Genomic DNA, 10,548 nt, shown 5'->3' on the forward strand with positions numbered 1-10,548 from the left:
ACTGCCCTGCTTCGGGTTTTCCAAATAACCTCCGGGTTTTCACAAAAACCAATCAGGTTTTCAGAAAAACCTTCCGGGTTTTCCAAGTAACCGGGTTTTGTTTACATTTCTTGCTGTATGCACAAAATGTGCTCAAAGACTGTCTTGCTCCGGGTTTTCAGAATAATCACCGCGTTTTCCAAATAACCGAAGACCATTAAAACGAAAAAGTACCGGGATTTTTAAATTTAATTCCTCATTTGCGATCAATACTGTGCTCCTGAAGGTCGTTCAAGGTACCGGGTTTTCCTGATAACCGAAGGCCATCAAAACAAAAGTACTGGGTTTTCCTGCTAACCGAAAACCATTAAAATGTAAAGTACCGTTTTTTTTAATTTAATTCCTGATTGCGGAAAATTTGCTCACCTTCGTCCATAGCTTCTTTAGCGTGGTGAAATATTAAAGAAAAAAGTAAATTGATGGGGCTGGAATACTGTGGGTGGTAAAATGGTGCGTCTTGAAACTTTACTCATGACCCATAGAGAACTGCATTCATCCTTGTTAGCAGCAGCAGCAGCATTATTGCGAAATACTCGTTCCTATGTCATGTTTCCTTTCTACTCATATTTGTAATTGACTTACCTGTAGGAATATTTTAATGATACATCAGTCATGCATTAGTAGGTTCTGGGAAGGGAGCATACACAGACAGCAATGTGATCTCATAATCCTGTTTTAAAGGAAAAAAGTTGTGACACAAGCTGATAAAATATTCTTGGGCTATCAGCCATGTCTGATGATAGGCAGAGATGGTCCCTGCGACATTGGAGATACTTAACCAACTGATGGAGCTCAAAGCCAAAGCAGATTTCATCCACTGTAGCTGCCATGAAAGCTTCAGGTCTTATGTTTAACGCGTGGTTTACACTGTAGTTAAAACGTAAAGCAGGGTAGTTTTATTTCAGATGTACACAGTATTTGTTACATGCCACAGGAAATTGAAAATGTGACTAGCCATACATGAATAGATAGCTTATAGCATTTTTTTTTAAATGTTATAAAAAATGGGCACTTCTGATATAATATCACTGTTAGAGACAGAAGTCATGGCTGCCATACAAATTCTGTGTTCCAGGTAGTAATGTGATACAATGGCAAGTGTGCTCTGTATGCAGGACACCACTGGAGGTTAAGCAACAAATATTTTAATGTGGATTCCAATTGAGATTATGAAATTTCCAATTTCACAATGTGGGATATTTCATTGGGAAGTGTATCTGTCTTCTCCTGGTGACAGAGCTGGTACAAGGGCATGCTGAAAGTAATGACTCCCGATTTCTTTTCCATAACAGCAATTTCATTGAAATAGAAATGGCTACTTTCCTTGAATTTTGTTCCCTATTTTATACAATTACCTCTCAAACAACCACTTCTGCCGTCCAGACACACCTGACATATTTCATGTACAGGTATTCGTCAATTAATGCACTAGTTGTGTTCCCAAAAGAAGTCACAGGGGGTGCAATGACACCAGGTAGGCCAACCTTTCTCTTCTCCCTTCCAATTCCTCCTCCACAACTGCACAGCATCCTAATGCCCCCTTCTTCCAAATTCTCTTGATTGGCCAGCAAGCAGTTCATACTAAAGCAAGTGTTTCAAGTCTAAATTAATTGACTGCATTAAAGTGAAACATGTTTTTAACTTGCATATACCAAGGAGTACCTGTACTTCTGTAAGTGTGGCATGACAGAACTCTGTCTTGTTGACAGAACTACATTTCACTGTCTTATGGAGGCATTACTTTTCAGCATACCCTTCCAGGACGAATGTTGCTAATACCAAAGCCCACCAGTGGACACATCATGATCCACAGTCTTATAACCAGTTTTGTCAAGATCTTGTTTGGATATCTTCCATCCACCACTTTTGCTTTGCCAAGTGGATGCTTTCCAGCATGTTCCAACAAAAATATTGTATGTATTCGTGTTTCCCCATCTCAGCTACAAGTCCTTGATGCAACTTTCCTGACAAAACTGGAAAGCTGTATAATCATCGAGTTCCTTGGTGGGGACATTGTGTGCTATAACACTGTGTTGCAGTCTGGCAGGCAGACACCAGCGTTCTGGCGAAACACACTATGCTGCAGTCTGATAGGTGGATACTAATGTTTTGGTGGAATGTGTGCCTCCAGCTTTAGGATGACTCCAGATATCAGACATGTAGATTACGTACGTACAGATGTTTGCCCTGTTCCCATTCATGAATAACATGCATTGAAGCATCATGTTGTGTTTGCAGTCACAATATTAAGTCAGGTCATCCACAAACAGCAGTTTCATTTGACTGATGATACGGGATATGACACTGTGCAGGTTGGTAGAAGTTTAATGACATTTCAGAGGAACACACTGCCTTCAGCTTCAATTTTTCATCCTGAAGATGGAGGAAGTATATCTGTCTGCAGTGTTGGTAAAAACAAATTACAGAGCATTACATTTCAGGAGACTTAGCCTCATTAATACTTCTGAAAAGTCAGGATGTGATAGAATGTATGTAGCACAAGTCTACCCTTATGAAGGTGGTGTTACGTTCCTCCAAAATGTTGTCAGACGCCTACTCACCTACACAGCATCACTCCCAACTTCGTCATGATCACTGCCATGAATATCTCACATGTAACACTGGTGTTTGTAGATGACTGTACTTCCACTTATGAACAAGAAATATTGGCACACTACAACACTACAGTAATTGTGCTGTACTGAATAAACTGAACTGTGATCAGTTCAGATGAATTACATTACATAATGAAATCAATTCTCAGAGCGTTGTTTGAACAAGTCTTCATCACAGATGTGAGTCTGTTAGGAAATCTGTACAAATTAATAAATGGCAAGTCTACCACTGCAACCATTTAAAGCTATCGGCCTGACGCTTCAGTGGCCCTGCCTGGGCTCTAAATGCACGTTGCCACCTCAAGTTTACAGTGAAACTTTTAGTGCATTCAAATATATTATGAAATTAAAACATTTCTACATCATTTTTCCTAAAGCTGATATATATTTAAAGTGAAACTATTTTATTGTACCTTTCTCAACAGGACACTGACCAATAAAGAAACAAAATCTTCGTTTCTTTTGATAGGTGTCTCATACCTTTTCTCTGAAAACCATTTACTGAATAATTAATGACCTATGGTAAGGACAAATAGTAATGACCATCAATAACCATAAGCAGCCTGCTCTGAGAATGTTACAAACTGAACTCAACTCCACACACAATTCCAACCTTGCAAGTAACCACATTAACTGAACAACATATTCTACATGCACCTAATGGAGTAGGTGTACATGTTTTAAATTATAATCCCTGTTTCGTGAAGAAATACACAAGTGTAACAACTTTTGTAATTATGTGACTTCAAGTTAATTTCTATTAACAAAGACTAAAACATATTCAAACTATCTTAAATAATTAAGTGGCTGCAATATATGTGACTGAGGTTGTCAACTTACAGTTATACATTACTGATATCAAGAAAAATGTAAGTTTGGGAACACCTGTAGTCTGTCTGGGTACCTTCTTAAGTGAAGATTAGTAACACATCAGGATTACAATTCAGACTTCAGATAATGTCCAGCACTGACGTATATACTCATTTTGGGTTCAAATCATTATCACCACCTCCAAGAAGATGCCTTAAGATCAGTCTTACACAGTTTCATGACCTGATATTATTATTGGCCGAGTCTATGTGTCTTTCAAGTTTTCATATACCTACAGAAGACACTTGATCATCTGCATGTGGATTAAACACAGGACTTTTATAACCATGTATAAGATTTTTAACCACTGTCCACTGTAAATAATTAAAGCTGTTTTCAATTTTTCATCCTCTACATGTTCCAGTTAAAATGACCATCCTCAGAAGGGTATTATCAACATATATGGAAACTACTATTACATGTCATAGATATAAATGTAATATCTTTTTAACTAATATTAAGATAGACTTTAAAGGATTCTGACAATGGTGTAAGCTGTACAGATCTATAAGGTTTATTTTGGACTCTATCCATCATCTGGTCATGTAACTCCAGTTTCCACATGTGTTGATAATACCCTTCTGAAGATGGTCGTTTCGACTGGAACATGTAATGGATGAAAAATTAAAAACAACTTTTATCAATCACACTGGACAGTGGTTAAAAACCTTATATACAGTTACTAGTGTGACGGACCAGGATGATCCAAGTTACTTTTGTAAACAATTACAAATGTTTCAGTGATATGTAAGTGGGGCTTTACAATGATGTGCAGTAGACTGTACATCTTCTGATTCTGTTGCTTGTGTAATTTTACAGCTGTTCATACTGGCCTACAACTGAACAAGGGTTTCTTTCTTCCCTTGGAAGGATACAATATTGCTACTGCAATCAAGAAAGGCCAAACATAATTACTTCATGTCTGATTTAGCATAGAGGCTGTTCATCTGGCTCATGTCCTATAAGCAAGCAACAGATCACTAGAAATTGTACTTTTCAGCTTACAGGTGCCAACAGGTTACCTAAGGAAGCAGGAGAACCACTGTACTCATTTGAATGTGACATGAACTCTGTAGCGTTCCTTCCAGTACACACAGGCACTGTCAGCAGCTGCAAGCTGTGTCTTATTTAAAATAGAGATGTTATTCCAGACAGTAAGAAACAATAAAAACGTAAGTCCGCGCCAAAGTTTAGAGTTGGTGCCAGCGTATTTCATGAAGAATTTGCAGTTTTGTTTTTGATATGGTTGCCCTGAAAAAGAAAGAAAGAAAATGTAGTAATGCTCATGTTCCATGCCGCTGCTATTCTTTACTATGTGTGCAGCAGCACGCACACAGGAAGACTACACAGAATAACACCTGTACAGTGCTCGAAACAAGAACTAGCCACTGCAGCACTTTAGACATAGGGCAAGTAACCCTAACAATTTTAAATTTTAAAATTTAGAGAAAAATTTTAAAGGATTTTAAAATTAGAATTAAGATTTTATAGTGCTCCTACAGGAAAATCAAAATTAACGTGTGCAAATAATCTATAAACCAGACAGATATCAACAAAGTAGATGTTGCTAATAACAACAAAAGGAACAATGTGTTTTTAAATGTTAAATTTTAAACTAAGTGCAGTGTAACAGCAACGTGAGTGTATACACCTGATGATGGCCGTCTGAGGCCGAAACATGTAGTGCAAAGGAGAGCAAGATCATGGACATATAATATATTGTTTGCACTTGGGACGGAGTTTATATCATTTATCGTATAGGGTGCAACAGGATGCTTAAATATAATAGGGTACTACAATATACTAAAGTAAAGTAAAGCTATCCCCGCAACAGGCTGTGGAGGCCCATAGGGTTGTGAGATGTTGAGGTTCCCACATTTTCTAGACAATCGGCTCACGGGTGGCGGCAAGGTTGTCAGCCCTATGCGCCAGCCGCCCTTTGCCCCCAAGAATATTCCTGGTACTCATTTCTATTAGAGGCTAAGTCGACACCAGGGCCATAATGCGGCTGGAAGGATTAGGTCAATTGAAAAAAAAATCCAATTACTTCATCGGGACTTGAGCCCATGACCTTCCGGCTTGTATTAGAAGTAAGAGCTCATGACCAGATCTGGACCGATACTCACTCCCTCCTGTTCAGTTTTCTTCATTCGTTTCTACACTTTATTTTTGGAAGTTTATGAGACCGGTATCTGAAATTAGAAACAGAGACAACATTAAAGTCACTGTATTTTAGGATCTTACAGAATGTGGCCATGTTTCCAAGTAACACGTAAAATCCTTTCATCCTGAAGTTTCAGCCAGAAAAAAGGGTATGATCCATTTACAGTTCAATCTGTTATTTTGTGAAATAATAAGAATATGTAACATTCCGTTTTCCAACACAACTTACTCATACAGCTAATAACCAGAAATGGGAATGCTACAGCACATTAAAGTCGGCGGGATTGAAATGATTAACGCTAAATATTTTAATAAAAGCACAATGGGACAGTAATAATTTTGAGGCATGTTTCTTCCTAATTCATGGAACTTATCTGCAAAATGAACCATTCTGCCATATTCTATGCCTACACAACAAACTATATCAAGTACAAAGTACTGACACACTCAAATGTCACAATATGTTGGCTTGTTACAAACTGTCACATACAGAATGGGAGAAAAGGAAGTCAAACCAACAACTATATGTCAAAATGTTCTACTGAAAGCATCTGAGGTGGAAGACAATAATCTCACTCCCTCATGATAGGGTAATCATGATTGTGCTGGTCAGCAGAGGGACACTACAATTTAACATGGGCTCTAACCCACTGGGGAGGGGGGGGGGATCCTTTGTATTCCTGAAGCTCGAACTCTGGTAGGTGTGAAGGCATCATCTGTGAGCAGACAAATCTGTATACGGATATGACTGAGGACCGAACTCACAACCTTCTGAATGGGTATAACAGCTAACCCCAGGACCATTTTCATAAGGATCTAATTTAAGTGGTTCTAGTGTTGCTCCCAACTCAGTCATCATATTAATGTGGCTGCTGGTACACAACTGAAAGAACATGTGAGTGGCACGATAACAATACAGAGTTTCACATAAATTCATCAGTTGGTTCACACATTACAGTGAGGAAGGCACACACGAATGATAAACACGGTAGTCCCATAATCTTGTCCGTTTCCACTGAAAAACTGCTTCTTCCTCGGAACTTTTTTCTTAAAATGGCAATTACTGTGGAAACCTTTCTTCTCTAAAGAATGTACTACCATTGGACAGGCTACCCACCACAATGCGAACTATTTTAAAAAACTGATATGCTATTATCTGTGCTAACCTGAAAGCCTCCTTTGTGTTAAGTACGTGTCCATCATAATCTGTGTACTTGAGTTTAACATTTGGTTTGTAGCCCTCCTTTTCTTTGAAGTCTGAGGTTGGACCACTGTAGCGCTCATTACGTACAAATTTTCATCATCTCTGAAAAAGATAAAGGAATTCTATATATAAAATTCCTTAATTAGTCTTCCTTGCTTACTTAGTCCTGTCTTGACCATCATGTACACCTCTCTAATAGTCAAGTGGGTCAATCCCGAGAGAAGACAAGACTTGCAATCCAGTTATAGAGGAGATGAAAAGTGTTCAAAGCTCAGATATTCTTTAACCTTCAAAATCTCCTACTCTGCTTCATAATCAAAGTAAGTGGCCAATCCTTGTGCCCATGACAACTCTCTTCCCTAAAGCCTGCTGCAGAGAAGACTTGACAGCTACAGGACAACTTAGGTGAGTTAGTCTGCCAAGTTATCCCTGTAGCAGACCGTGGAGGCCCATAGCATTGTGAGACATTAAGGCTCCCACGTTTTCTAGACAATTGACTCATAGATAGCGGTGAGGTTGTCAGCCTTACGCACTAGCCGCACTTTACCCCCATGAAAATTCCTGGTACTCATTTCTGTTAAGAGGCTGAGCTGACCCCAGGGATATAGTGCAGCTGGAAGGATTAGGGCAAATGAAAAAAATTAATGACCTCGTCGGGGACTTCAACCCACAACCTTCCACCTTGTAGCATAGTGTCTCAACCAACTATCCTACAGCTCCTAATATTAAACAGTAATGATTAATGTGTTTCTACTAAAACCCCTAACAAAACTGCAGTATACGATTAAATATGGTACACCACTTATGAAATACTTAAAATATAAACAGACAATTAAAACCAATAATAAAGTGTCAAGATCTCTTAATTTGAATAGGCCTTTGTTGTACATAAAGAATCTTCTAGTGACTCACCAATCTCAACTTCATTCCAAGCTCCACGTTTACCTTCTTCTTCCTGACGTTTCTTCCGTTCAATCATTTACCTCTCAAGTCCTGTAATGTAAATTTTGTATGAGATTAGCACAACGCAAATGCGCAGTCAAATTACCAATTCATTACCTTGAGATAGACTGACATCTGAACTGCTTACCCACCAACCACTGTATAAAAAATTACTGCACTGTAAAGTACTGACTACACTGTGTAGGATTTGAGCTGCTGTCAGCAGTGGTTTTGAAGAGTTCTGCCATCTGGGACATAATGCTGTGTAGTCTGTCGAAAGTCAACAGACATTTTGGAGACACATGTCGCCTCCATCTTCAGGGTTGAAGAATAAACCAAGCAAGAAACCAGCGCTGGCAGGTAACAAAGCCAACCTTCCTACCTGCTTCATGCTGGCTTCTTGTTTCGTTTATTCTTTGACCCGGAAGATTCAGGTGACATGTTCCCCCAGAAATTCGGATGATACCCCAGAAAACAATTCTTGTGACTATATTGATCATCTTGAAACGTCTTTGCCAAAATGTGTCTTTTTAATATCACTGTATCTTTCAGAGTTACAGTTCTATTAGAAACATACTCTCATTCTGCCAAGCAATGTACACCTGCCAAACTAATTCTGAGTTTGCAGTGAGAATATTGTGACAATTAACATTCAATTCACTTTGAAAGTAATAAAATTACAAGAACTATTGGTTTTCCATTTTGTCATGTTCTGGGCTATTTCAATGTCACATATAATTCCTAGCAGTATCTTTTCTACCCTTGTATCATGCACATGGCACAGGGAGGAAAAAGAAATAAAAGATAAAAAAAGGCCGGATTTAAAATTAGAGGAGATTAAGAAAGGCACTAACTTCTGGGAAGTAACAGCTTGTAAGTCAACTGACATTCCTTCAAAATGCTTATGGACTTTATCACATTATACGTCATTTTATTTCAGAAGGACCCACTTGTCAAGAAGAAGACAAAGGTTCTACCATCTCAACTATCACATTCTTATTGTATAACGAGTGCTTTCATTTCTAGGATTTCTGTTGGATGTTTCCAGTTCAGTAATTTATATATCCATTATCATGGAATTCAACTGTAATTAAAATATATTCTAATTCTGTTGCAGCTGCAGTAAGTAACTGTAGATGGGCAATGGACTGTATCCAGTGTTGACACATGCTAAATCAAACTGCCTTTGCCAAGTATTCATTTATCTGTGGATCACAAGTAATTCCTGAGCGTCTTCATCCCTGTTGCCAGCCAGACCTTAAGTAGGAATGTCACGCAGTGCGCAGCAGAATTCTGCTGTAGCATTCAGCACAATGGAACCACCTTCCGTTTCCATCTGAGTTTCTCTCCAACACTGACTCTGCCACCTACAAACATCACAAACAGTTAAATTATGTAGCTATACAGCATTCTGTTTTGTAGTATCCATAAATACAAAGCTGTCTCTATGCTTAATTAGTTCTGCTCCAGATGGAGGTGAGTGGCCAGCTCCATGCCACTCCCACACTTGGGAAACAGACCCTGGTGCTCATTTGGCAGGAGGCCATAACAGGCCTCAATAACACAAATACAAGAAAAGATGATAGTATAGAAAAAAAGTAAAGCTATCCCTGTAACAGGCGGTGGAGGACCATAGGTGTGCGAGACATCAAGACTCCCATACTTTCTCGAGAATAAGCTCACAGATGGCAGTGAGGATGTCAGCCTTACACGCTGGCTGCCCTTTAACCCCCAAGAATATTCGTGGTACTCATTCCTGTTAGAGGATGAGCTGACCCCAGGGTCATAGTGTGACTGGAAGGATTCGGTCAATCTAAAAATCCAATTACCTAACTGGGAATCGAACTCATGACCTTTCACTTTGTAGCACAGTAAGAAAGGATGACAATATTACTTAAATGTGAAATATGATTTACTGGTTTGAGGCCCACCACAACAAACTGAGAGAAACAATTTAATAGCCCTCAGGTTAAATTACAATATAGTTTCTCTAGGGTACAATGGTGTTGTACAGTAACCAGGATGGAAACATCATATGAACTTTACTACAAAGTTCTGTGCAACATTTAATAACTGGAACATATGCAGACACTGCAGGAACTAAACATGGCACAGAATTCTGTAGCTAGGGACAATTTCATCACCTCCTACCACCTATCCATTGGGCTGCTCCTGTTCTCGCTCAGGGATAAAAAGCAGCGTTTATCTCTTCTTGTAGCAGTATAATAATTTTTTGTTCTGATTTCAGTATATTTTAAATTTATGACAAAAAGTACTCGTTACCTCACGTGTTTCACAACTCATTGACGAAAACTTGAGTGTCATCCCCAATTTTTACAGAACGAACGGCCATTTTGGACATCGATAAGGGTGATGATCGATGGATAGATAGTAATCGATCTCTCGGGAACGGGTAATCGTATGTAGTTATCGCAAAGTTAAGTAGGACAGTTTCGCGCTTGTTTGTTCGGAAGTATGGAATTTGTTTTGATGTGGTGAATAAGAGCTGGCGTTTACTGTTTAAGTTAAATCGCCATGTTACTGTTTCTGAAATTAAGTTAGAAATTTATATGAAGTGAAAATTTCCTTTTAAGATATTTCTGTAGGTTATGCATCTTTCGATGTAGCTGAAAGAAGGTGTGTAGAATCTCGAAACTCACCGTGTCCTGTGATTGTGTTATAATATATGTATTGTTTCTTGCAGGATAAATGGGA

At 38.7% G+C, this 10,548-nt stretch overlaps 1 long non-coding RNA gene across 1 annotated transcript; it reads right to left on the minus strand.

The window, feature by feature from the left end:
* Positions 1 to 912: 912 nt before the first annotated feature.
* LOC111873752 lies at positions 913 to 10,197 on the minus strand. The gene is made up of 6 exons (XR_002844427.2): positions 10,117 to 10,197; positions 8,688 to 9,200; positions 7,804 to 7,884; positions 6,854 to 6,993; positions 5,651 to 5,716; positions 913 to 4,775 (listed from the first exon to the last, which is right to left on the minus strand). It is a non-coding gene; the product is annotated as an uncharacterized LOC111873752 (long non-coding RNA).
* Positions 10,198 to 10,548: the final 351 nt, after the last annotated feature.

The sequence above is a fragment of the Cryptotermes secundus genome, unplaced genomic scaffold, assembly GCF_002891405.2.
Source record: "Cryptotermes secundus unplaced genomic scaffold, Csec_1.0 scaffold142, whole genome shotgun sequence".
NCBI lineage: Eukaryota > Metazoa > Arthropoda > Insecta > Blattodea > Kalotermitidae > Cryptotermes > Cryptotermes secundus.